General features: G+C 36.6%; 1 pseudogene; it reads left to right on the forward strand.

Annotated features, from left to right (window-relative positions):
* The first annotated feature begins 1,719 nt into the window (after positions 1-1,719).
* LOC136171071 (death effector domain-containing protein pseudogene) overlaps positions 1,720-27,678 on the forward strand; it is a 124,862-nt pseudogene continuing 98,903 nt past the window's right edge.

A 27,678-nucleotide genomic window follows, 5' to 3' on the forward strand; every position in this document is an offset into this window, starting at 1 on the left:
GTGCCTTGTGATGCACATGTGTGGTGCTATAAGTCATCTCAGCTGTTATACAATCATTATTTACAAAACATGAGGCACGAGCGAGAGGCAGTGGGGTAAGAGAGCCTGACTGTGCCATCTTGGCTAATTTGCTTTCTGTACACACCAACTCCCCACCTGCCATTCCACCCCATTCTGAAGGAAGCAGTCAGTGGTGCTCTGTCCTGCAGGTGGTGTCAGCTAGAGAGTAGACAGCTGATCTTCCAACTCCTATCCAGTGGAAACAGGAAGTGTACCAGTTGTCTGCCTGGGACAACGTTGGTGGGTCTAGCAAGAAGTTGATTTTCCACCTAAACGTGAAGGAAGCAGATGACTCTCTGATTATCCCAGAAGGAAAGTATTAGCAGAATCCAGTCTCAAGCTGGACTTCCAGCTCCAATTAGTTACAAGGAGACTCGCCTCAGGAAGAGTAAGCTCACTCTCATTGCCATGAGGATTCCCTACACCCCTCCCAGCCCACTGAATGTCATCCAGTTCTTATGGATAAGAGCCTCAGCATACATGGCATCAGCAACACTGAACAAGGTGCTGCAAGTCAGGACTAGAAAACACTCCAATATCCCACCCAATTCTATCCCTCATGTCACTGAGACTCCATGAAGCTGAATGTCTACCTCCTGCAGACAGCAATGACTGAAGAAGGCAACACAAAGCAATGGGTGCTGTTTCTTTGTCCTCTCCTTCAACCCTTGAGTTTAGCAGGTTCATAAAGGAAGCTAAGAACCTAACCCAATCTGTTTTCAATCAAACATAATGAGGTGGACAATAGTGAGATAATCAACATTCAGCTTCCAAGCTTCCTTCATGGGAGCAGGGCCCAAAATGAAGATGTGCCTGACCTCCAACCTGCATTAATGAGATTGATGTGGTGGAAGTGGGCACTTGTCGTTTTGAGGAGTCAGAAGGATACAAAGGGTAGCTAAGCTTCTGGTACCACATTAGAGCAACAAATCAGTTGAATACTTCCTATGATTTACCCTCCCTTGTGACACTGGGATCCAGAAAAGTACTGGTCTTACCATCTCAATTGGAGGAGAAGAGATGGAACTAAGTCAGTGTTCTACATTTGAGATGCTGTTTGTGGGGCCCAGAGAGAAACTCATAAGCTCACACATACACATGGTCCACATGCTACATCTCAACAGAGATTCCAGGTTCTTATAAAATAGCCTGAATGTCTAGGATACAATTAAAAAATACTTATCATATCAAAAACCACACAAAATGCAAGAATGAGAAAAAGACAATTAACAGATGTCAGCACAGAAATCTATTAAATGCTGGGATGATCTGAGGTAGACTTTGAAGCAATTGTCATAATAGTGTTTCAGGAAGCAATAATGAATTATCTTGAAATATAAAATACTCAAAATTACTAACCTACAACTCTCAAATGTACTAATATTAACAAACGTACAATATTCACAGTTATGCCGGGTGTGCTTTTTCACCGAAATATAATCAAATTTAAAATCAGTAATAGAAAAATAAGAAAATCTTCAGAATCTTGGAGATTAAGAAATATCCTTCTAAGCAGTCATGCATCAAAGAGGAAGTTAGAGAGGACATTGAAAAACACATAAAAGTGAATGAAAAAATCAAAATACAAAATACATCAGATGTAGCTAAAGCAGTATTGGGAGGAAAATTTATCACACAGAATGCTTACATTAGGGCTGGAGCCCGGATGTGGAGCCGTGAGACAGGCCCGGGAGCACGGCGCAGATGGATCCAACATGGTGGCGCAGAACCTGAGCCGAGAGAAGAGACCTGGGCAATTGAGTTTCCTGCAGAGCACAGTGGGGACTGTGACTGCTGAGCCGGGATTCTGGGAAGCACTGTGTGCCTGAGCCCCCAGCATGGCAGGCTTGAAGCGGAGGGCAAGCCAGGCATGGCCTGAAGAGCACGGGCTCTATAGCCTCCACCGCATGTTCGGCATCGTGGGCACCCACCTGACGCACAGGGACGTGACGTGCGCGTTCTCTCCCTCTTTGTCTACGTCATCGACGACCACAAGCGTGGCCTCATCCCGAACGGACGTGACTTCTTACTGGCGCTGGAGCGCCAGGGCCGCTGTGAGGAGAGCAACTTCTGCCAGGTGCTGCAGGTGCTGCGCATCATCACTCGCCACGACCTGTTGCCCTACGTCACTCTCAAGCGGAGACGGGCTGTGTGCCCTGATCTTGTAGACAAATACCTGAAGGAGACAGCAGCTCGCTATGTGACACCCAGAGCCCTCAGCGACCCAGAACCGAGGCCTCCCCACCCCCCTAAAACAGTGCCTCCCCACTATCCTGTGGTGTGCTGCCCTACTTCGGGCCCTCAGATGTGTAGCAAGCGGCCAGTTCGAGGGAGAGCCACACTTGGGAGCCAGCGAAAACGCCGGAAGTCAGTGACACCAGATCCCAAGGAAAAGCAGACATGCGACATCAGACTGCGGGTTCGGGCTGAATACTGCCAGCATGAGACTGCTCTGCAGGGCAACGTCTTTTCCAACAAGCAGAACCCACTTGAGCGCCAGTTTGAGCGCTTTAACCAGGCCAACACCATCCTCAAGTCCCGGAACCTGGGCTCCATCATCTGTGACATCAAGTTCTCTGAGCTCACCTACCTCGATGCATTCTGGCGCGACTACATCAATGGCTCGTTAATAGAGGCGCTTAAAGGCGTCTTTATCACAGACTCCCTCAAGCAGGCTGTGGGCCACGAGGCCATCAAGCTGCTGGTGAACGTGGACGAGGAGGACTATGAGCTGGGCCGGCAGAAACTCCTGAGGAACTTGATGCTTCAAGCCCTGACCTTTTCCCTCTCACTTCTCTGGGCACTTCTCACCACCCACCTCTGGAGCTTACATGCTGTGCTGGGGTTTGTTCTCTACCCTTCCAACCAATCAAACCCCTGCCTTTTTTTTTTTTTTTTTTTTTTTTTTTTAAGGGAAAGACAAAAGAAAAATGGAAGTGGTGTCCCCCACCCCTCCCTGCACCCATGTGCCTGGGCTTCCCCTTGCTTCCCTTTTCCATTCACCCCCTCATGTGTCTCTACAGTCACCTTGCCACTGAGCCTTAAGACAAATGTGTAGGGAGAAGAAAGGCTACAGACCATAGTCTTTGTAAGGGATTGAAGTGGTCACTGCTTTTGGGTGCATTGAGGCGTTATCAGTACTTCTGGCTTTATGAGGGCTCTTAAACTCTGTCTGAAAAACCAAAGGGCTGTCAGTAGGGAGCTGTGTGGAAGGTGGGACTCTGAAGTGTATTTTGGAAATTAATCACCACCCTCTCCCAAATTATTGAATTTTTAAAAAACAAAGAAGCTGTGGCTCTTTCCACTCTCTCCTGGCCTCTGGTGCTGCTCCTCTCTGCCTCGCTTCCTCCATTCCATGGCTTGAAACCTCTGGCTGGTGTGGCTCCTTCCTTTTCCCTCTCTGTCAAACCTTCTTCAAAGGAACAATAGGTAAGAGGACAAGGTCACCCTAGTCACCGTCCCAACACACACACACACACACACACACACACAGACACACACACACGGTGGATGGAGAAGTGGTTGCTGATTAAAATACACTCCCCCTGAAAAGGGGAAGGGGGAGTGTGACACTTCTTTCCATGTTTAAGTGAAAATAAATAATGTACCCTGCAGCCCTTTCCCTTTGTGCTTTCTTCTGGTTTGGGCAAAGGGCATCATAGGTGAAAGTGAAGTGATTTGGTATCAATGCCTTTCTTCTTTTTCTTTCCTCATCTTCTACCCTCACGCCCACTCCCACGCTTGGGAGCAGGGGCTGGGGCGTGCACTGGTAGAATTTTTAAAAAACAAAGAAGCTGTGGCCCTTTCTTTAGGTAGGGAGGCGTGTTGAATAAGCCAGGAGGCCTAGAGCTGGAGCCTAGTCCAGCTGGTACAATACCACCTCCCCTTTCAGCTCGGAAAAGAGAGATTCAGACACAGACTTTATGATTATTATATTTTTTTCAATGCCAGTGTGCTCAGCCCTCAGCATAACTTCAGTTTTCATGAAATAAACAGTGACTATATTAAATTCCACCTTTCTGAAACGGAAAAAAAAAAAAAAAGAATGCTTACATTAGAAAAGAGGGAATGTCAAAAACATTCAATTTTCCTAGAGAAACTAGAAAAAAATACAACCCATAAATCTTTAGCAAGACTAATAAAGATTAAAAGAGAGGAAAAAATCATCAAGCTTTTTTTTGGCATGAAATAAGGGAATCCACCACAGATCCTGTAGTCTTAATAAAGTTAATATGCAAGCAACTTTATGCTCAAATTTGAAATTTTAGAGTATATGGATCAATTTCATGAGAACAAAGTACCAAAACTCATTTTTGTTGGAAGAGACAACATGCCTAGTTCTATAAACATTAAAGAATTACTTTTGTAATGAAAATTTCCCATAGAAGACATAGCTAGGCCAAAATTATCTAATTGAAGAATTTAAATATTTAAAGAAGAATTAATGACAGTTTTACACAATATTTTCAAAAGTAGAGGAAGAAACATTCCCACCTCATTTTTTAAAAGCTAATCTTACCAGAAGTACCCCAGAAAAGAAAACCAAAGACCAATATCCTTCGTGAACTTAGCAAATCAAATCCAACACTACATAAAACAATTATATACAATGACCAATGCCTTTTTCTTCAAGGTCATGAGACTGATTAGTCATTTGAAAGTAAATAGGTCTGATCCAATATATCAAGGAGATTAAAAATCACATCAATTAATAAAATGTTGCAGGAAAATCATTTGACAGAATGCAAGAATTATAAAAACTCTCAACACAGGAATAGAGTGGAATTTCATCAACTTCATATGCAACATTTAAAAACAAATAGAAAGCTACCATTAATATCACATTTAACAGTAAAAGACAAGATAAAAAAGTGAACATGGTGACTTCCCCTGTGGTTCAGGGTCTAAGACTGCACTCCCAATGCAGGGGGTCAAGGTTTGATCCCTGGTCAGGTAATTAGCTCCCCCATGAGGCAACTAAGTCCTGGTTGTTTTTGTTCAGTCACTTGGTCGTGTCCAAAACTTTGTGATGCCATGGACTACAGCAAGCCAGATCTCCCTGTCCTTCACTGTCTCCCTGAGTTTGCTCAAATTTATGGCCACTGAAACAGTGATGCCATACAACCATCTCATCCTCTCTTGTCCCCTTCTCCTCCTACCTTCAATCTTTTCCAGCATCAGGGTCTTTTCCAATGAGTCAGCTCTTGCTATCAGGTGACCAAAGTATTGGAGCTTCAGCTTCAGCATCAGTTCTTCAATGAATATTCAGAGTCAATTTCCTTTAGGATTGACTGGTTTGATCTCCTTGCTGTCCAAGGGACTCTCAAGAGTCTTCAGCCCACACTTCAAAGGTATTAGTTCTTTGGCACTCAGCCTTTTTTATTGTCCAACACTCTCTTAACATCCATACATGATTACTGGAAAAAAAAAAAAAAAAAAAAAACATAGCTTTAACTATATAGACTTTTGTAGGCAAAATAATGTCTCTGCTTTTTAATATGCTGTCTAGGTTGTCCTTGCTTTTCTTCGAAGGAGTAAATGTCTTTTATTTTTTTTTTTTAATTTTATTATTATTTTTTTTTAATTTTATTTTATTAGTTGGAGGCCAATTACTTCACAACATTTCAGTGGGTTTTGTCCTACATTGACACGAATCAGCCATTGAGTTACACGTATTCCCCATCCCGATCCCCCCACCCACCTCCCTCTCCACCCGACTCCTCTGGGTCCTCCCAGTGCACCAGGCCCGAGCACTCGTCTCATGCATCCCACCTGGGCTAGTGATCTGATTCACCATAGATAATATACATGCTGTTCTTTTGAAACATCCCACCCTCACCTTCTCCCACAGAGTTCAAAAGTCTGTTCTGTACTTCTGTGTTTCTTTTTCTGTTTTGCATATAGGGTTATCGTTACCATCTTTCTAAATTCCGTATATGTGTGTTAGTATGCTGTAATGTTCTTTATCTTTCTGGCTTACTTCATTCTGTATAATGGGCTCCAGTTTCGTCCATCTCATTAGAACTGATTCAAACGAATTCTTTTTAACGGCTGAGTAATATTCCATGGTGTATATGTACCACAGCTTCCTTATCCATTCATCTGCGGATGGGCATCTAGGCTGCTTCCATGTCCTGGCTATTATAAACAGTGCTGCGATGAACATTGGGGTGCACGTGTCTCTTTCAGATCTGGTTTCCTCAGTGTGTATGCCCAGAAGTGGTATTGCTGGGTCATATGGCAGTTCTATTTCCAGTTTTTTAAGAAATCTCCACAATGTTTTCCATAGTGGCTGTACTAGTTTGCATTCCCACCAACAGTGTAAGAGGGTTCCCTTTTCTCCACACCCTCTCCAGCATTTATTGCTTGTAGACTTTTGGATAGCAGCCATCCTGACTGGCGTGTAATGGTATCTCATTGTGGTTTTGATTTGCATTTCTCTAATAATGAGTGATGTTTAGCATCTTTTCCTGTGTTTGTTAGCCATCTGTATGTCTTCTTTGGAGAAATGTCTGTTTAGTTCTTTGGCCCATTTTTTGATTGGGTCATTTATTTTTCTGGAATTGAGCTGCAGGAGTTGCTTGTATATTTTTGAGATTAATCCTTTGTCTGTTTCTTCATTTGCTATTATTTTCTCCCAATCTGAGGGCTGTCTTTTCACCTTACTTATAGTTTCCTTTGTAGTGCAAAAGCTTTTAAGTTTCATTAGGTCCCATTTGTTTAGTTTTGCTTTTATTTCCAATATTCTGGGAGGTGGGTCATAGAGGATCCTGCTGAGATTTATGTCAGAGAGTGTTTTGCCTATGTTCTCCTCTAGGAGTTTTATAGTTTCTGGTCTTACATTTAGATCTTTAATCCATTTTGAGTTTATTTTTGTGTATGGTGTTAGAAAGTGTTCTAGTTTCATTCTTTTACAAGTGGTTGACCAGTTTTCCCAGCACCACTTGTTAAAGAGGTTGTCTTTTTTCCATTGTATATCCTTGCCTCCTTTGTCAAAGATAAGATGTCCATAGGTTCGTGGATTTATCTCTGGGCTTTCTATTCTGTTCCATTGATCTATATTTCTGTCTTTGTGCCAGTACCATACTGTCTTGATGACTGTGGCTTTGTAGTAGAGTCTGAAGTCTGGCTGCCAGGAAATGTCTTTTAATTTCATGGCTGTAGTCACTATCCACAGTGATTTTGGAGCCCAAGAAAATAAAGTCTGTCACTGTTTCCATTGTTTTTCCATCTATTTGCCATGAAGTGATGGGACCAGATATCATGATCTTAGCCAAGTAAATAATATATTTTTTAAAATTAAAGTGGTTTTGGTATATATGATAAATGTTATATATAGTATGTATATATATATATATATTTATATACATACACATACACACACACACGTGTGTGTGTGTGTGTGTGTGTGTGTGTGTGTGTGTGTGTGTATGGAATAGCATCCAGAACTATTAAGACAAAAGACTTAAAATCAACCTTAACTTAAGGGCAGGGCTGTAAGTTATCGGCTGGAATTCACCCAACATGAACTTAGATTCTGTAGGACATAAAGCAGGAAAAATCACAAAGTTGGAATCCAGGAAGTTCATACCTAGATTTCAACTGTAAACAGGCAAAGACTTTTTTTTTTATTCTTACATACTAGTTTTCTTCTTAGATAAGATGAATGTATTCCAAGTGTTAAAGTCAATCCCTATAAAGAATAAAGATGCTTATAATTACTAAGACTATATAAAACCAGAAGGCTTTTTTCCATCTTAACCAAGTCCTCATTTCTTGACACCACACAAAGCAGAATAAACAAAACAGAATTATCGACTTGGTTAAGAACTTTTAGTTCTAGACTTACAAATAGACACTAAATTTGTAGCTTTGATTTAACAAATTTTAGAGAACCTGTTTCAAAAGCATCCCATGGGAGTCAATCTAAATTTAAGCAAATAATTCAGAAATATAGGCCATCCAGTGGATCATATTGATGAGGTAAAAGTTACATTTCTAGTCAGATAATACTCTGATTATATGTATTTAATTTAATGCACAAAAACTATATGACATAGTATACTAGGTATAAGTATTAGAAAGACATAATTTCTTCCTCCCTATATGCAATTCAGAGATGATCTCAAAAGCAAAGCAGTTGTTACCTGACTGCATGAATTCTTATGTGGCCAATAGCAGGGTCTTCAAATCTTCTCTTGAATTGGCATCTTAGCACTGATATTTGTAAGAGCATCTTCTCCAAACATAGAATGATGTTATCTGCCATAAAACTACAACAACTAGAAAGGATCTAGAAGAAATTATTGATAAATATAGTAACTTGTTAGAGAAATGTTTGCAAGCAAACCAAGCAGTGCAAATGAATTATCACTTAAAATAGTGTCTATATACTACTATAGTACCATATGGGAGTGGTTGAATAGCTATGAATTTGTCAAAAGTCATAGGACCAAATGTGTAAATGTGTGAATTTTATCTTGTGTCTATTACTTCAATAAACTTGATTTTAAATAAATAGCACTTACCCCAATTTGCATTTTTTTACACTCTTTGATTACTTACAGTTTTTTGACTCGTTACAGTGTATCCAGCAGCCTACAGAGTACTGGGCATATAATATTTGTTCACATATTTCTTTGTTGAACTCTGTTGAATAAACCAATATATGAATTAGAACTTACTTGTTTGGCAGTAGATATTCTCTTTTGATCAAATTGATATTACAACATTAGCAGAAACATTAGAAAGAGGGAAAAAAATCCCTCAGAGCCTCACTTTATTTTTTTGCCATTCTTTCTTGTATTTTTCACACATGCACAAGCATAGCAGAAAGCCAATGTATATCAACAATTCTGTATTTGAGCAGATGTGTATGACCCACAATCAGAAGTAACAGTAGAAGTCAGGGACATTTTCTAATCCAGTATCACAAAACGTATTGGAATAAGCCTTTAGTTGAAAAACACAGTTGGCTATTCAAGAAAAAGACAGTTGACTATTCAATTGCATCATTACCATAGGGAAAAGCAGGTTGGCATATTCTAGTAGAGACAGGTGACTTCATTTATTCTATGGTATAACTTCTTTTAGCTTTTTCAGAATGACACTGCTTTTCTCATGATGAATAATAGCAAAAATACACTATAATAAATGGCAGGAAAGCCAGGAATCTACCAAACTACTCTCTATCAGATTGAAGAATTTCTCAGTCAAATATTACCATCTTTGGAGTGAGAGGCATGCTAATTGATTTTAATATGTGCTGTAATAATTATTTAAATAAAGTTTACTTGAATTAATTTTACCTGTACAGAGGGAGAGAAAAGTGAAGGCAATTATAATTCTTACTAGGAGAACCTTGTGAATTCCTTACCAAGCATTTGAGAAACCAGTCACCCTTATGGAATATTAGAAGCTCTGTTCAGCCTATTTTAGAGTGAAAGGCAGGCAGAAAAAAATAAAAGACACCTTCAGAATCCAACAAAATGAAAGTTAGTGTCAGAACTCTCAGATATAGAAAACTTTATAGAAGATCAACAAGCTATATATAAAATATTTCTTAAAAAATACAAAAAAAAAAAAAAAAAAGCAGTAAAAGATTAAATGTTTTCCCTGTTAGATTGGGAGTGAGGCGGAGATATCCACTCACAACGCTATTCTTCAAGATAATGCTAGAACTTTCAGCCACTTAATAAAGGCAAGACTAAGAAATAAGTGACAGATTAAAAAAGAGGATAGAAAAAATGTCACTGTTTTACCTTCTGTTTGCAAATGCATGATTGTGTATGTGGAAAATTCTAAAACATCTGAATTAGGTTACTTCTGCTTCTATAACAAAGCACCACAGACTAGGTGGTTAAAACACCAGACATTTATTTTCTCATGATTCTGGAGGCTAGATGTCCAAGCAGGATAAGTTTCTTCTAAGGCCTCTTTCCTTGTCTTATTGGTGGCTATTTGCTCAAATAACCCAACTGTGTACCTGTGTTCTGATCTCTTCTTACAAGGACATTGGCAACATAGGATTAGGGCACATTCTAATGACCACATTTTTACCTTAATCTCCCCAATTTAAAGGCTGATATTTAATTTAAATACAGCCACATTCTGAGGCACCTGAAGTTAGGACTTCAAAATATGAATTGAGAGAAAGTCACATTTCAGCCCATAACAACATCTCAAGTAAAAAAAAATCTTAGAACTATTACACATGTGCAAAGAGTTCAGAATACAAGAAAAAAAAAAAAAAACCACTCAATAATCAACCATATTTCTGTATACTAACTTTGAGGATATAAAAACAAAAATTAGAATCACAATACAACTTAAAACCATTCTACAGATTGTGAAAGACAATAACAAAGCATGTAGAGGATTGGCATGGAGAAAGTTATAAAAAGTAGATGAAAAAATAAAAGCCATTAATAAATGGAGAGTCATATGTGATCATGGATTTGAAGAATCAACATAGAAAAGACTGTTGTTGCAGTTTATTGCAACCTTTATTAAAGTTTTTTTTTTTTTTTTTAACATAGACAGAGGATTATTCTATGATTTATACAGAAAGCAAAGTAGCTGGAATAGGTTATTTTTTTTCTTTCTAAATACCAATAGAGAATCACTCTACTTGATTTTATCACTTATCATATAGCTTCACAGGTTAAGACTGTGTGTAATTGCAGAGAGACTAAGATCAAAAGGGTAGAAAAAAGAACCCAGAAGACACAAGTAAAATGTCCAGTTGGTTTTGTACAAAGATAAAAAGCAAACAAACAAGGAAAAACAATTGAAAGGATGAAAGATAGCCTTTTCACCAAACGGTGCTGGACTAATTGGATAACCACAGGGTAAAGAAAAGAACTTTAACCTGTAACCTGTACTCTATACAGAAATTATCTCAAAATGAGGCAGTTCTGTGATGTTATTTTATGTGTCAACTTGACAGGACCATGGTGCTCAAATATTTCACCAAATATTCTGGGGACGAGAAGTTACATTGAATTTGAGTAAAGCATACATAGAATTTTGACCTGTAACCTGTACTCTATGCAGAAATTATCTCAAAATGAGGCAGTTCTGTGATGTTTAATTTTGTGTGTCAACTTGACAGGACCATGGTGCTCAAATATTTGATATTTCACCAAATATTCTGGGGATGAAAAGTTACATAGAAGTTGAGTAAAGCAGACTGATTTCTACAATGTAAGCCAGTTGCATTTAATCAGTTGAAGATCTAAATTGAATAAAAGATTGACCCACTCTGAGCAAGGGGGGATTCTGCAGCAGATGTCTTCAGACTTGAATTGCAATGTCAGCTTTTTCCTGAGTCTCCAAGGTGTTGGGCCACCATACAGGTTTTGGACTATCCAGCCATTGTAATGGAAGGAATTGATTCTCCAAAATATGTCCTTATTTGTATATCCACATTCTACTGACAACATTTCTCAGGAGAATCGTGGACTTATGCACAAAACTGAATTTGTAAGCTTTCACTTCAAAAAAAGAAAAGAAAAATTAGAGTAAATCTTCAGGATCTAGAGCTAGGCAAAAGAGCTCACAGACCTGGCACTAAAACTATGATTCCTAAAAGGAAAGAAAGGATAAATCAGACCTGATTAAATTAAAATACCACTAAGAGGATAAAAATACAAGTCACAAACTGAGAGAACATATTTTCAAACCACTTATCTGACAAAGAAATAGTATTTAGAATATATTAAGAACTCTCAAAAATCAACAGAAAAAAAATCTAAAATAAAAAATAGTATCAATACTGATGAGAGTATGAAAAATGCCAGATCACTCATGCATTGCTAGTGAAACTGTGAAATTGAACATACATTTTGGAAAAGTTTGGAAGTTTCTTTGCAATTAAGCGTTCAACTACTACATGACCAAACAGTTGAATATTTGAATATTTATCTCAGAGAAATAAAAAATTTTGTTTACATAAAAGCCTATATAAGGATATTCACTTTAGATTTTTTAAAAATAATACTTTAAAACTGGAGGCTTCAGAATTCACTCAAAAGGTGAATGATCAAAGAAGCTGTTGTATATCAAATCTTGGAACTCTTGTTGTTTTTTGCTCAATTGTGTCCAATTCCTCTGTGACTCCCTGAACTACAGCCCACCAGTCACCCCTGTCTGTGAGATTTCCCAGGCAAGAATATTGGAGTAGGTTGACGTTTCCTTCTCCAGGGTATCTTCCCAACCCAGGGACTGGACCAATGTCTCCTGCATTGGTCTGTGGATTCTTTACTCCTGAGTCTCCAGGGAAGCCCTATCATGGAATACTACCTAGCAATAAAAATGAATACCTCACTTATACATGCCTTAATGAAGTTGTGGAAAAATATATTCGGGGAAAAAAGGCAATCCCCAAAGAGCATATATTGAGTTATCCCATTTATATGGCACTCTTGAAATATGAAAGATTTAGAAATGGAAAACATTAATACTCACTGGGTGGTAGAAATGTGGTGGAGAAGGGAAGGTATTTGTGGCAGAAATAGACAGGAGCAGGAATCCTTGTGGTAACGAAAATGTCATCTTCAACATATCAACATAAGTTTTCTGATTATGATACTGTAATATAGTTTTGAAAGTTGTTACTTCAAATGTAACTGGGTAAATGAAGGGATATGATAGCTTTATTATTTTTATAACTGCACGTGAATACTCAACTGTATCAAAATTAAAGTTTTAATTAAAATGCTACATTAATTAAGACAAAACTGCTATTTTTCCAAGATTAAATAATTTTCCAACATATTGAAATTTGATTTATGATAAAGATGCTACAGAGGAATATTAAGAAGAAGACAATCATTGGTGCTAGCTCATTTGCAAAAGTATAGGGTAAAATAAAACTTGGCCCATTCTTCACCACATAAATAAAGTGAATTTTAGGTGATTTATGGTTATTACTATGAAAAGTAGCACAATAATAATATAATATAAGATTATATAATCTAATCTAATCTAATCTATTATATATTATATATAATAATTATATATTATTAGATATTATAATATAAGATAATATAAGATTATATCTTCATGATTTGGGGAGTAGAACATAATTTCATTTTTAAAAATATTTTGTTAAAGTATAGTTGATATACAATGTGTCAATTTCTGCTGGACAATAAATTTTTTCAGTTATATATTCTTTTCCATTATGTTTGATCACATGATGTTGAGTACAGTTCCCTGTACTATTCAGTAGTTTTTGTTTATCCATTCTATGTATATTAGTACTCATTCCAAACTCTCAATTCTTCTTTCCTCCACTCCTCTTCTCAAGAATTTTTTCAACAAGATACAAAAGCTGTAAACTCAATAGAAAAGTGATGCAATCTAATGCATTAAAATTGCAAATTTCTGTTTATCAAAATACAATTTTAAAATAGTCAAAACAAGTGACAAAAGTGGTAAAGATGTATATTCTAACATTGAGATCATACAGTCTATGAAGAATCATCTACAAATCAGTAAGACAAAAAGATACATAGCAATGTAGAAAAAAGAGATTAAAAGAGATATTTCATAAGGCAGACAAATAGAAAGTTGTTATAAAATAGATGCTCAGAATCATTATAATCAGAGGAAAGCAAACTAAAACTAAAATGAAATAGCTGCCTCTACGCAGCATACAGAATATTCACTATGAAAAAGACTGAAGTATTATGTGCTGGTGGGCATTTCTGTGGATGCAATCATTTTGGGAATGAACTTATACCTATTAAAGTAGGAGCCATACATTTCACATATTTATATTTCTGGTCTTTGGTGTATATATATACACAACAGAAATATGTATATATGTGCCCCAAAATATGTGTACTTAAATTTTTGGGTAGAATTGTATTTAAAGTACAAAACCAGGAAATAACAAAAATATTCATCAATGTGTAATGCGTGAAGAAATTATGGTATATTCACACAAAATTTCATTAGGCAATGGAAGTGAATAAAATATTGCTTCCTGCAAAGCACTGAAATTTAAGACATCATGTTGAGTGAAAGAGGCCAGATACACTAGAATATCCTGAATATTTCCAGTTCCCAGTTTATAAATAGAACTTTAAACTACAGTGTATAGGTATGAACATAATGATTAAGTTCCAAAAAACAACTTCTAAAAAAGTTAAGATAATGATTGCCTTAAGGAAGTGAGAGAGCTATGATGTCAAAGTATATACACAATGTGGTTTTTTGATGTGCTGCTAAATTCTAGTTCTTGACTTGAAGAGTTATTATATGGGTCATTTATGGTAATTCTTTAAGTTAAGTGTTTTTGTTTTAGATATATTTAAAACTTATGAAGCTAAAGGAATCAGTAAATAAAAATAGAAATAACTGCGGGAGCTCAGTCGTGTCCGACTCTTAGCGACCCCTTGGACTATAGCCCACTAGGCTCCTCTGTTCATGGGATTATCCTGGCAAGAATACCAGAGTGGGTTGCTATTTCCTACTCCAGGGAAATGAACCTACATCTCCTATGGCTCCTACATGTGGAGGAGGATTCTTTACCATTGAGCCAATTGTGAAGCCCAAGAAATAGTCAGGGAGGCTAAACAAAACAGTTATATATACTTTTAAAAAGAAACTAATCAAAAAGATCACTCCATTTTTTTTTTCAATACTTGTATATTACTGCATTTTGTGTATCTGTGTCTTTGTGTAATTATTTGTTTGTCTTCTACTGGGGCATTATTCAGGTAGTCTTCAACTCTCCCTATGGTAGGGATTAAATTGCCCTTGTCTGTGTCTCTGTCTTCCTCCCTGATACAGTTTTTCCCATTTGTAAGGCTCACCCTCCTAAGTCACAGTAGGAAACAATGCTGCTTTATGACTCTGTAGAATATTTCCTTAGTCTTTATGTCTTTGAACCAAATACTCAGATTGAGTTGAAAACAGAATAATGTGGAAGAAGGAAATATGTGTTTATCACAAAAGCATTTATACTTTAAATAATTGACAGTAATCAAAATATATGAATTGCTATTACTCTCTGAGGTTATCATAATTTATGACCTCATGAAAGTATGTATAACCTCTTTAATACATATAAAGTTATACCAAATTTGAGATGTGCCTTATTGGACTAGGATGTCTTCTTTCATGATAAAAATCTATATCACTTTTCACTAAATGTCAAGAGGTGCCAAATATACCATGATGCAATATGTTAGAAATACGGAGCAATTTTTACTTCAGAATTTTTCCTTGTAGTTTTTTTGTAAGTTTTAGAGTCATTTTGAGATTTTGAAACAATATATTGAGATTTTGGTTGGAATTTCCCTTCATCATGTGCTATTATTTGTGTACTGTTGATATTTTAAAACTATATTCTGGTGTGCAGCTGTTCTGAGTCAGATTTACCTTTTTTCATTATAGTTCTTACACTTAATTTTTACTTGGAAAGCTTTCGGTGTCTTCAGTTTGTGTTACTCCACCTCAGTTTTCACTCCTGACTTTTACTTTCTCTGCGCCTGCTCTCTTGCATGCACCCAGTTTGGATAAGCTGTGTGAGTGCCTTTCACACTTCCTGTGTAAGCCTTGTGCTGTGTGCTCAGTTGCTCGCTCAGCTGTGTCCTACCCTGAGTGACCCATGGACTGTGGCCCACCAGGCTCCTCTGTCCATGGGGATTCTCCAGGCAAGAACACTGGAATGGGTTGCCAGGCCCTCCTCCAGGGGGTCTTCTCAACCCAGATGGAGTCCAGTTCTCCCACATTGCAGGCTGATTCTTTACCATCTGAGCCACCTGGCAAGTGCGTGTAAAAAGGTAACAATATTGACCAAACCAGTGTCAACCTTAGACTGGTCAATACTGTCACCTTTATCCTAACTGCATCCTGCTGAACAAATACTCCTCACATGATTTAGCTTCCTATGATCTAGCTATGAATCCAGTGCTTGTTTTTTCAGTCAATACTGATGAAATCTACTATATGACTTTGTGTTTGCTTGCCTTATTTTTGTTTGTTTACATGGATATTTCCATAACTGTGTTTTAAGTCCTTTTAGTACCTTTAAAGAGTCTGCAAATAGATGAGAGGGAACTTCTGCTTTGATATTGAGTGTTTATCCTTCTGACATAGAGATTAGGGGAGGACCAGTTTCCAATGGTGCTGGTGGTGGTTTACTCGCTAAGTGTCTGACTCTTGCAACCTCATGGACTGGAGCCTGCCAGTCTCCTCTGTCCATGGGATTTTCCAGGCAAGAATACTGGAGTGGGTTGCCAGTGACTAATACCTTTGCTAAATCCTGATGGAGTTGAAGGTCTGAGGCATCATCATGTCCACCTTTAGCAGTCTTGAAAAATTTGAAGCCATTTCCAGAAAGCCAGTTTCAACAAATCCAATTAACATTCCTCTCCGTCCAAGATTCTTCAACTAAATACTGCTTTTTGGAAACATACTTCTCTCCTTGTAGGAGGATTTGTAATTTTGCATATGAAGGGAGTAGGAAACTATTTTAAGAATGAGTAGATATGCAACAAAAATGTATTTATCTTATTTTCTAGTTTACTGGATGGAACACGCCCTGATTTCTGAACTTAGAGGTAGAATGCTGGTGAAAGGAGCAATGAAAAAGTAAGTGTTCATTGTGTGTACTTCTGAGTGGTGGTGATTTTGTCAGCACTGGTTGTTGACATGATTTTAGGTTAAATATGTCATGCATATAAGGGGAGTTTATAAATTGTCTGCTGCTTTGTTTTGCTGTTAGGGTCTTTCATCTCCTCCACACAAATTTTAAAGTGTTTTAGTAGGAATTTGGAAAATGATAAGCCAAGACCTTAGATACCATCTTAACCAGGTAGTTTGCATGGAGCTCAAATCCAGAAAACATCAATATAGAGAAATCCTTTAAATCAAGATTATTTTTAATCCTTAGTTTTACTTCAGTAAAGACTTGAAAACATTTTATATGTTACTCTATTAATTTGAAAAGACACTACAAGCATTTATACAACTTATAAGATAATTAAGAGATAGCCATTATTGACTTCTCTGTAGCTTAAACGGTAAAGAATCTGCCTGCAATGCAGGATACCAGGGTTCGATCCCTGGAGTTCCTCTGAAGAAGGGAATGGCAACCCATTCCAGTATTCTTGACTGGAGAATTCCACGGACAGAGAAGCCTGACAGGCTAAAATCTGTGGGATCGCAAAGAGTCGGACACAACTGAGCAATTAACGCAGGAACGCAATGAATATAACACTTTTATCTCTCTTTGGTGTAAACAATTCAAAGATAATTACACAGTTGTCCACCCTTAATTCTATCATTATTGTTATATTTTTATTAATGTATGGTAAACTGCTCAGTTTAGCTTCTAATACAGAGTTTAATTATTATTGGAGCCATAGAGAATCAAAGACCTGGAAGTCAGACGCTAAATGACTGTGGGCAAAAATGCCATGTTGTTTAATGAACTCATGTTACAAAATAGTTTACTTAGATCCATTCTATACAGAGATAAATTCGTTACAAATTTCTTTAGTTTTCTAAAAGTTGTATTTATAAAAAGATGTGTTTAAAATTATTTCTTAGTAGTATAGTTGCTGAAGCACCAAATAGAATCTAGAAAACCAACATATTTCACTAACTGAGAAATTTATCCTTGGATCAGCACTGGTTGATGTCAGTAAGGCATTCATAAGATCCTGAATATGGGGAGATGTAAGGAAATAAAGAAGATCATAATGCCTCTAAAATGTTAAAAAAGAAAGAAAGAAAGAAAGAAAGCTGTCTAGTTGAATATATACAATTGCTTAAATTTTATTTTGAAAGACTTGTAAATTTGCATGTTGTAAGAAATTATATGTATACAGACTTCCCAGGTGGCACTAATGGTAAAGAACCCACGTGACAATACAGGAGACATAAAAGCTGTGGGTTTGATCCCTAGGTTGGGAAGATTCCCTGGAAGAGGGAATGACAACCCACTCCAGTATTCTTACCTGGAGAATCCCATGGGCAGAGGAGCTCGGCAGGAGACATAAAAGACGTGGGTTTGATCCCTAGGTTGGGAAGATCCCCTGGAAGAGGGAATGACAACCCACTCCAGTATTCTTACCTGGAGAATCCCATGGGCAGAGGAGCTCGGCAGGAGACATAAAAGACGTGGGTTTGATCCCTAGGTTGGGAAGATCCCCTGGAAGAGGGAATGACAACCCACTCCAGTATTCTTACCTGGAGAATCCCATGGGCAGAGGAGCTCAGCAGGCTGCAGTCCATAGGGTTGCAAAGAATTGAACACAACTGAAGTGACTTAGCATGCATGTGTGTGTGTGTGTGTGCGCTTGCGCGCCATGCATCATTTTCCCAACTTCCTCCAACAACTTGCAAAATGATACTAAAACATCACAAGCAGGATGCTGATACTGATACACTGAAGATACAAAACGCTTTCCCCATCCCAGGCCTGACTCTTGGTAATCATTAACATTCTCTATAGTTTTGACACTTTAAGAATGTTATATAAATAGAAACATTCAGTTTATGACATTTCGTGATTGGATTTTTTTTTTTTAACTCACCATGATTCTTTGGAGATTCACTGAGATTGTTGTGTATATCAATAATTTATCAATATTTATTAACTTCACTTCATGTATTTCATTACATGAATGTGCCATAATCTGTTCAGTCGTTCACCAGTTGATGGACACTTGGATTTTTCTCCAGTTTTTGCTATTACAAGAAAAGTTGCTATGTACATTTATGTACAGATTTTATTAGAATATACCTTTTATTCCTCCAGGAAAATTACCCAGGAGTACGATTTCTGGGAAATGTGGTTGTTATATATTTAGTTTTATGAAAAACCACAAAAGTGTTTTCAAGTATGTCTGTATCATTTTACATTCCGACCAGCAATGTGTGAGTCATTCAACTTTTTTACATCATTGCCAGAATTTGGTGTTGCCACTATTTTTATTTTAGACATCCTGATTAAGCTTATAGTAAAACCTCTTTGGAGTTTTAATTTGTATTCCCTAATGATGAATTGTGTTCAACATCTTTTCATGTGCTTATTTGTCATCTACTCAGATCTTCTTCAACAAAATATCTGATCTTGTATTTTGCCCTTTTGGTAACTTTATTTTTTTAACTCTTGAATTTTGAGAGTTCTGCATATATTCTGGGGCTTCCCTCATAGATCAGTCGGTAAGGAATCTGCCTGAAATGCAGGAGACCTAGGCTCTACTCCTGGGTCAGGAATATCCCCTGGAGGAGGAAATGGCAATCCACTCCAGTATTCTTGCCTGGAAAATCCCATGGGCAGAGGAGACTGCCTGGCTATAGCCCATGGGGTCACAAGAGTCAGACAGAACTTAGCGGCTAAACCACCACCACCACATATTCTAGGCACTGGCCACTTGTCAAATATGTGGTTTGCAAACATTTCCTCCCAGTGTACATTTTCATCTTCTCAATAGGGTATTGGTAGAACAAAAGTTTGCAAAGTTTAGGACATTCAATTTATCAACTTTTCTCTTTTTGTTTCAGAAGGCATGGGTTTGATACTGGATCAGGAAGATCCTCTGGAGGAAGAAATGGCAACCTACTCCAGTATTCTTGCCTGGAAAATTCCATGGACAGATGAAACTGGCAGGTTACAATCCATGGGGTTGCCAAGAGTCGTATACAACTGAGCATGCATGCACAGCCCTTTTGCTTTACGTATTGATGTCAGGTATAAGAATTATTTACCAGACCTATCTATATCCTAATAAATATTTGGTTGAAAATGTTTTAGAATTAAGTTTTTAAGTTAAGTATGTGATTCATTTGAGTTAATTTTCATATAAGTTGGAAAGTTCAGGGCAGGGTCATTATTTGCCTACAAATGTCTGATTGGTCCAGCACCACTGTTGAAAGGCTATCCTCCCTCCATTGAAATGCCTTTGTTCCTTCCTCAAAAATCACGTGGGCATATTTGTGTGTGTCTTTACCATCTTTCATTGATCTAGTGTTTACCTCTCTGTGAATACCACAGAACCTTGATTGTGCAGTTATTAATGCAGAGTAAGTCTTGAAATTCAGTAGAATTACTTTTCTAAATTTGTTTTCTTTTTCCAAAAATTATTTTAGCTACTGTTCCTTTTACTTTTCTTATAAGTTTTAGAAAAATCTTCTTTATATGCACAAAACATCATTCTGAGATTTTCTTAGGAGTTTTTTTTGTTTTTTTTTTTTTAACCTAAATATCCATTTAGGGTGGATTGACATCCTTATTATGTTGAGCTTCAATAACTATGGTAGCTTTTAATTGTAGCATCCATTCACATTTTCTTAGATTTACTCTGAAGTATTTTACTTACTAATTTTAGATGGTACCACAGTTTATATTATTGCATCATTGTATTCATTGTTAGTTTATCTAAAAAGGATAATTTTTGTTTGTTCACTTTGTATCCTTTGGGCTTTTACAAAATTATCAGTTCTAGGAAACTTTTTGCAGATTCTTTGATTCCTCTGTAAAAAATCATGCTATATGTAAATATAGATAATTTTCTACCTTCCCTTTCAATCAATGTGACTTTTACTTTCTTTCTTTATTACAAAGTGATAAAATCTTTACCACTATACTTTGTGACCCTGTTTATCTAGCTTATATGCAGGGTACATCATGCAAAATGCCAGGCTGGATGAATCACAAGCTGCAATGAAGATAGCCAGGAGAAATATCAATAACTTCAGATATGCAGATGATACTACACTAGTGGCAGGAAGTGAAGGAATTAGAGTCTCTTGATGAGGGTGAAAGATGAGAGTGAAAAATCTGGATTAAAACTTAGTATTCCAAAAATGAAGACCATTGCATCTGGTTTCATCACTTCATGGTAAGTAGATGGTGAAAAAATGGAAACAGTGCCTTTATTTTCTTGAGCTCCAAAATCACTGTGGATGGTGACTGCAGTCATGAAATTAAAAGACCGTTCTTCCTTTCAAGAAAAGCTATAACAAAACTAGACAGAGTATTAAAAATCAGAGACATTACTTTGTTGACAAAGGTCTGTCTAAGTCAAACTTATGGTTTTCCCAGTAGTTGTGTATGGATGTGAGAGTTGGACAAAAAGAAGGTTGAGCATCGAAGAATTGATGCTTTCAAACTGTGGGTCTGGAGGAGACTCAAGTCACTCTTAAAGAAAATCAGTCCTGAATATTCATTGGAAGGACTGATGCTGAAGCTGAAGCTCCAATATTTTGACCACCTGATGGGAAGAGTCGACTCATTGGAAAAGACTGTGATGTTGGGAAAGATTGGAGGCAGGAGGAGAAGGGAGTGACAGAAGATGAGATGGTTGGATGGTATCCTCAACTTAGTGGACATGAATTTGAGCAAACTTCAGGAGATAGTGAAGGACAGGGAAGCCTGGTGTGCTGCAGTCCGTGGGGTCACAAAGAGTGGGACACAACTTAGTGACTGAACAACAACAATACTGAATATGAGTAAAATACTTTGTAAAATGTATTTACTTCAATCAATATGATTATTTGAGTTTTCTTCTATAGTTTGTTAATATGGTACATTCACTTTAATTGATTTTCAAGTGTGAACCAATTTTGCATCTTTGGAATAAACCCCACTTTATCAGATTCATAGCTCCGTAGTTGAGGCAGTTTGACATTTAAGAACCATTTAAAATGGAAAAAAAAAAAAAAAAAGAAAATCTGTATGTACATAGCCCAAAATACAGAGACATTAATGAATCATGATTTAATAATATAGCATGATCATTTTAAGTTTAGGAAAGGAGATAAATTAGTTTTTTTTTTTTTTTCATCTTTCTGAAGGTCTATTTAAAATATTTTTTAAATAATTGTTTTAAAAATAGAATTAGTTCAGAGTACACAATTATTAACTCCAGTGATATTTCAAAATAAGAATAAATCAACTTATTCATAATTCTTTCCCGAGGAGTGGTATGGAAGTAGTTTTTTCCTTTGTAGGTTATTTATACATATATTGTAATTTTAATTTTATTAGTGCTTGACAATAAGTTCAAAAGAATATTTACTTGGGTTAATCTTGATATTTAATGAGAGCAACTTGAAAGTGAATACTGTAAAATTCTCTTGTATAAAATATTTATGGAATTATAAAACAGGTCTTATACATTTATGAGCATTCAAATGTTCCTGTTCAGTTGTTATACTAAAGATAACTAGAGAATGTCATTCTTATTCCAGAGGATTATATGCATACTATCTTCAATACAAAGTCACACTTCAACAAACTAGATCAATTCAGACCTTTAGAAGTTGTGACATTTGCATATAAATTTAAACTCTGCCCCTGAGCTATAAGAACACATTAATAATCCAATTTAAATGTTTGACAGATATGTCTTATAAGAATATGATTTTTAAAGATATATTAAAGTAGAGATATAGTATAAAATATATTCTTCCTGATAGCAATTAATTTACTTTCATGAAAATAAGGTGTATAGAATCCATGCAATTTGTATTATATATCTAAAATATACATCTTTAAGCAAAAAAAAATGGCCCTGACACAGAATTAATACTCTCATTGGCAATTAAGGTTAATTCATAAAGTTAGTGATAGAGAAAGAGAATGATTTTATTTTAAGAAGAAAATTAAGTAAAAAGTTAAATTAACAGGAAAAACTGTACTAGCAACAATGTCTCTTTCGATAGCAATATTTTAATATGTACATGCCTTGGTACAATTTTAATTTGGTAGAGACCTTTCTGGCTCAGGAAGTTAAAGCTTAGTGTTCAGTTTTTAGTCACCATCTAGGATGAGTGGCACCAAACCTTGGAATTAGCTTACTCCTCCTTTAGTTTTCTCAAAATGAATCTGGTTGCAAAAATAGTATGCTGTTGTATCATTTATTTTCAAATGTATGTCAAGAAATGTATTGATAGCACACATGCATTATAAGAAATACTTAACTCATGTATTAATATGGTAGCAAATCAATTTCCACATCGATAAATTTGCTCACACTGAATTTAGATCACTCAGTTAATGAACCATTAGAGGAATCTCATATGTATAATTCCTCTGAAATAAAATTGTAGTCACATAAGTTTATTGATATTTGATTTACATTTAATTGAAAAATCATTGTTCAGTTTTACATAATCATAACATCACACCTAACCAAAAAGAGGAAAGAGGAGAAAAGGAAGCGCTTACAGAAAATACATACATATGTTTACATAAAATACATACATTTACATAAAATACATACGTTTACATAAAATACATACACACGCTAAGTCGCGTCTGACTCTTGCGATCCCATGGACTGCATCCCACCAGGCTCCTCTGTCCATGGGATTCTCCAGACAAGAATACTGGAGTGGATTGCCATTTTCTTCTCCAGGGGATCTTCCTGACCAAGTGATCAAACCCAAGTCTCCTGCATTGTAGGCAGATTCTTTACCCCTTTATTGACTGAACTACAAGGGAACTCCACTTACATAAAATACTGGAGTATTATTTAAAATTCTCCATAATTCCTTCATATACTCTTGAGTAACAGAGATGGTATCTATGTATCGTCCCTCTGTCAACCTCAACTTCTTTATCTAGCCCTGTGTAGTAATGCTTTTCATGTTTGTTATTTTGTATTTGCTGGGAGACTTGCCTATGTGATAATAATGTTGATAAAGGCTTATACTTTATTTTCTCTGTGTGGAGGCAAACTGACTGTGAGTTTTTGTTTTTTTTTCCTTTATTTGAAGGAGAATTTATTGATATAGATTTATCCTAGGCAAAAATATATCACTATTCAAAATTATTCTCCAAATTCCTGCTATTCAAAATTTGAGTGAATTACTTTCTTATGTAAATAAAATAAAATAATATTTTATTCTTGTTGTCTATCTTTACAAAAGTAATCACACTGACCACATCACAGAGCACTCAGTGAATATAGTACTGTATGGAATGGACAGTCATTAATCAAATTGATGTCAAGACTAGTGTGGAATCAAAGATACATTATGGCTAACACACATACTCATAGGAGTAACTCACAGTTACATTTTCAGAAAAGTTATGTGCTTGCTTTAAACATAGACTTATTGGAAATTAGATTTCAAAAAAATAACAATTCTAAAGCAAACCAATACATATTCAGATTATTTTCTTCCTAGTTATGCTATACTTTTACTATTATCTATGCTGCTGAGCTTATGTACTTATTGAACCAGTGTGGTGGAAATAATATACCACAGAGTGTGACTGCATATCATAATGGCAGTCAGAAATTAGTCACAATAGGAATAGATGCACTGTGGAAATAAAAAATACTTTCCAAATCAGGGTTTTATATAAAATATCGTTGACTGTCTAATCTTAGAAAAAGTGATGGAAAAATGTAATTAGAAAGATTTACCTTAAATGTTGCTTCCCTGGTGGCTCAGATGATAAAGTGTCTGCCTGCAATGCAGGAGACCCGGGTTCAATCCCTGGCTTGGGAAGATCCCATGAAGAAGGAAATGGCAACCCACTCTGCCTGGAAAACTCAATGGATAGAGGACCCTGGTAGGCTACAGTCCATGGCATTGCAAAGAGTCAGACATGACTGAGCGACTTCACTTTCTTTCTTTTTTTTTTTCTTTTTCACTTTCTTTCTTTCACTTTTATCTTAAATATGTAATATATCTGTAGCATCACTCATAAATGATGTAGAAATGTTGAAGAAGATTTTTAAAATTAGAAAACTTATATCCACTTTAATAAAGAACCCACTGTTATCAAAGATGTATGTCACAACATGTGTTTGTCTATATTCTCTCAACTTCTTTCTCATTAGTATACAAAAAAGGCATCAACTAACATTTATGTCAGAACTACATTCATGGCAATTCAACCCCAATCTGGCTACAGATAAAAGAGCTTGAAAAAAATCAGTGAATGCTTTCTGTGAGAATCAAATGAATAAATGAAATAATCAAATATTTTGTTAGTATTTGCAAACTGTGTGATCAGTCAGTTCAGTTCAGTCGCTGAGTCATGTCTGACTTTTTACAACCCCATGGACTGCAGCATGCCAGGCTTCCTTGTTCATTGCCAACTCCCAGAGCTTATTCAGACTCATGCCCATTCAGTCGGTGATGCCATCCAGCCATTTCATCTTCTGTCGCCCTTTCTCTGCCTGCCTTCAATCTTTCCAAGCATCAGGGTCTGTTCTAATGAGTCAGTTCTTCAAATCAGGTGGCCAAACTATTAGAGTTTCATAATCCAATGAATATTCAGGACTGATTCCCTTTAGGATTGACTGGTTGGATCTCCTTGCAGTCCAAAGGACTCTCAAGAGTCTTCTCCAAAACCACAGTTCAAAAGCATCAATTCTTTTATGCTCAGCATTCTTTATAGTCCAACTCTCACATCCATACATGACTACTGGAAAAGCCATTGCTTTGACTAGACAGACCTTTGTTGGCAAAGCAACATCTTTGCTTTTTAATATGTGTCTAGGTTGGTCATAACTTTTCTTCCAAGGAGCAAGTGTCTCTTAATTTTATGGCTGCAATCACCATCTTCAGTGATTTTGGAGCCCAAAAAAGTAAAGTCTGTTACTGTTTCCACTGCTTCCCCATCTATTTGCCATGAAGTGATGGGACCAGATGTCATGATCTTAGTTTTCTGAATGTTGAGCTTTAAGCCAACTTTTTCACTCTCCTCTTTCACTTTCATCAAGAGACTCTTTAGTTCTTCTTCATTTTCTGCCATAAGGGTAGGGTTATCTGCATATCTGAGGTTATTGATATTTCTCCTGTCAATCTTGATTCCAGCTTGTGCTTCATCCAGCCCAGCATTTCTTATGATGTACTCTGCATATAAGTTAAATAAGTAGAGTGATAATATACAGCCTTGATGTACTCCTCTCCCAATTTGGAACCAACTGGTTGTTCCATGTCCAGTTCTAACTGTTGCTTCCTGACCTGTATACAGATTTCTCAAGAGGCAGGTCAGGTGGCCTGGTATTCCCATCTCTTTCAGAATTTTCCAGAGTTTATTGTGGTCCACATAGTCAAAGGCTTTGGCATGCTCAATAAAGCAGACGTAGATATTTTTCTGGAACTCTCTTGCTTTTTCAATGATCCAATGGATATTGACAGTTTGATCTCTGGTTCATCTGCCTTTGCTAAATCCAACTTGAACATCTGGAAGCTCTCAGTTCACATCCTGTTGAAACCTGGCTTGGAGAATTTTGAGCATTACTTTACTAGCATGTGAGATGAGTGCAATTGTGCAGTAGTTTGAGTATTCTTCGGCATTGCCTTTCTTTGAGAATGGAATGTGGCCATTCCAGTCCTGTGGCCACTGCTGAGTTTTCCAAAGTTGCTAGCATTGAGACCTTTCAGAACTAACACCCCAAAGGATGTCTTTTTTCATTATAGTGGACTGGAATGCAAAAGTATGAAGTCAAGAAATACCTGGGGTAACAGGCAAATTTGGCCTTGGAATACAGAATGAAACAGGGCAAAGGGTAACAGAGTTTTGCCAAGAGAACACACTGGTCATAGCACCTTCTTCCAAAAACACAAGAGAAGATTCTACATATGGACATCACCAGATGATCAATACAGAAATCAGATTGACTATATTCTTTGCACCCAAAGATGAAGAAGTTTTATATAGTCAGCAAAAACAAGACCAGGAGTTGGCTGTGGCCCACACCATGGACTCTTTATTGAGAAATTCAGGCTTAAATTGAACCTAAAGGGATCATTCAGGTATGACTGAAATCAAATCCCTTATGATTATACAGTGGAAGTGAGAAATAGATTCAAGGGATTAGATTTGATAGACAGAGTGCCTGAAAAACTATGGATGGAGATTCATGACATTGTACAGGAGGCAGGGATCAAGACCTTCCCCAAGGAAAAGAAATGCAACAAGGCAAAATAGTTGTCTGAGGAGGCCTTACAAATATCTATGGAAAGAAAAGAAGCAAAAAGTAAAGGAGAAAACTAAAGATATGCCCATTTGAATGCAGAATTTAAAGAATAGCAAGGAGAGATAAGAAAGCCTTCCTCAGTGATCAATGCAAAGAAATAGAGGAAAACAATAGACTGGGAAAGACTAGAGATCTCTTTAAGAAAATTAAAGATACCAAGGGAAATTTTCATGCAAAGATGGGTACAATAAAGGACAGAAATGGTATAGACCTAACAAAAACAGAAGATATTAAGAAGATGTGACAAGAATACACAGAAGAACTACATAAAAACATCTTCATCCTGATGGTGTGATCAGCACCCTAGAGCCAGACATCCCGGAATGCAAAGTCAAGTGGGCCTTAGGAAGCATCACTGTGAACAAAGCTAGGGGAGGTGATGGAATTTTAGCTGAGCTATTTCAAATCCTAAAAATTGTTTTATATTCATCCTTTATAAGAGTAAAATGAAAAAAAAAAAGAAAAAGAAAAGAGTAAAATGTATAACAAATATACATACATATGAATATAAGTATATGCAAATTAAACTTAAAAGTAAATATATGTTTTTAAATGTATACTTAAATATGTGTATATTTATTTTAAAAGTATACATATATTTTTCAACAATCTTTTGTTAAATATTTGTCAAAACTCCACTAAA

This window comes from Muntiacus reevesi, chromosome 6 (genome assembly GCF_963930625.1).
Source record: "Muntiacus reevesi chromosome 6, mMunRee1.1, whole genome shotgun sequence".
NCBI classification, from domain to species: domain Eukaryota; kingdom Metazoa; phylum Chordata; class Mammalia; order Artiodactyla; family Cervidae; genus Muntiacus; species Muntiacus reevesi.